The 1,455-nt window shown below is 37.0% G+C and overlaps 1 pseudogene; it reads right to left on the bottom strand.

The window, feature by feature from the left end:
- Positions 1 to 286: 286 nt before the first annotated feature.
- On the bottom strand, positions 287 to 1,197 carry LOC109676204 (olfactory receptor 4C15-like; annotated as a pseudogene).
- Positions 1,198 to 1,455: the final 258 nt, after the last annotated feature.

The following is a 1,455-nucleotide window of genomic DNA, read 5'->3' on the forward strand; positions in this document are numbered from 1 at the left end:
CTGATAGCTAAAATCTCTTCCCATTTGGTTTCAGTATTTCAGGAAGTATATTATATTCTTTTTAATTTATATATAATAAAAATAAGTTGATAATTGATAGTGAACATGTGAACTCAAATTGAAACAATATTTCCTGACCCCCACATTAATGAGTTCTCTATAAATTATGTCATCTCTTTTCATAAAGTGAATATTCCATAAAGAGTTCATCTAAATAAATGCCAACTACTTTACATTTTCTATTATACTTGTGTAAGTCTAATATTTTTTTTTCAGAAACTACAATCTATCTCTTCCACACTTTCCTCATGGCATTTTTCATGTCATTGTTCCTGAAAGTATAAATCATAGGATTGAGTAAGGGAGTTAGGATGGTATAAAGTATTGACACTATTTTGTCAAAGGAGAAGGCTGATGGAGGTCATGCATATATAAATATACATGGGACAAAGAACAAAACCACACAGCAATGTGGGATCCACAGGTAGAGAGAGCTTTCTTCCACCCACCAGAACGGTGAGATCTCAGAGAGAACAAGATGACACCATAAGAAACCAGCAGCAAGGAGAAGTTTACGATGCAAATAGACCCACTATTAGCAGTTACCAAAAGTCCAAATACATATGTGTCAGTGCAGGCAAGCTTCAGTAATGGGTACAAGTCACATATGAAATGATCAATGACATTGGGACCACAAAACGGCAAATGGAATGTGAAGAGAATTTGTACAATGGAATGCAAGAAGCCCCCTGTCCAGGCTACACCAATCAGAGTACCACAGAGCCTCAAGTTCATGAGTGAAGAGTAGTGCAAAGGCTTGCAAATGGCCACTTAACGGTCATAGGCCATGGCTGTGAGGACAATCAATTCCACACCACCAAAGAAGTGTACTGCAAAGACCTGCATCATGCAGCCTTCAAAGGAGATAGACTTCCTCTCATGGAGGGAGTCCACAATCATCTTTGGTGTTGTGACAGAAGAGAAGCATGCATCCAGGAAGGACAGGAATGCCAAGAAGAAGTACATAGGGACTTGCAGCAGCGTTGGACTGCAGACAATGGTTACAACAATTAGAATGTTGCTCCCAATAGTTGCAATGTAGACAAACAAAAATACAACAAAAACTATTTTCTGAACTTTTGGATTCTGTGAAAGTCCCACAAGAATGAACTCAGTAACAAGGCTCTGGTTTTTCATGATTGCAAAGGAAAATGTGAAATAAAACAATGTTTTGAAGAATCAACAATTATGATTAATATAAATTTGCTTCAGACCAGTTTATCATATCATAGTCTTCAACTAGTTGTTGTGCCTTTATTCGAACTTATGTGAGTGATGTTATTATCCTTCAGAATACAAAATTAGACATTTGTTGAAGGCATCAGCTGGAGATCAGGCAGTATTGTGGTGGAGATAATTTATTGAATAGTCAGATTCAAAAGGTTGGAAGGAAAG

The sequence above is a fragment of the Castor canadensis genome, chromosome 1 (genome assembly GCF_047511655.1).
Source record: "Castor canadensis chromosome 1, mCasCan1.hap1v2, whole genome shotgun sequence".
Taxonomy (NCBI): Eukaryota; Metazoa; Chordata; class Mammalia; order Rodentia; family Castoridae; genus Castor; species Castor canadensis.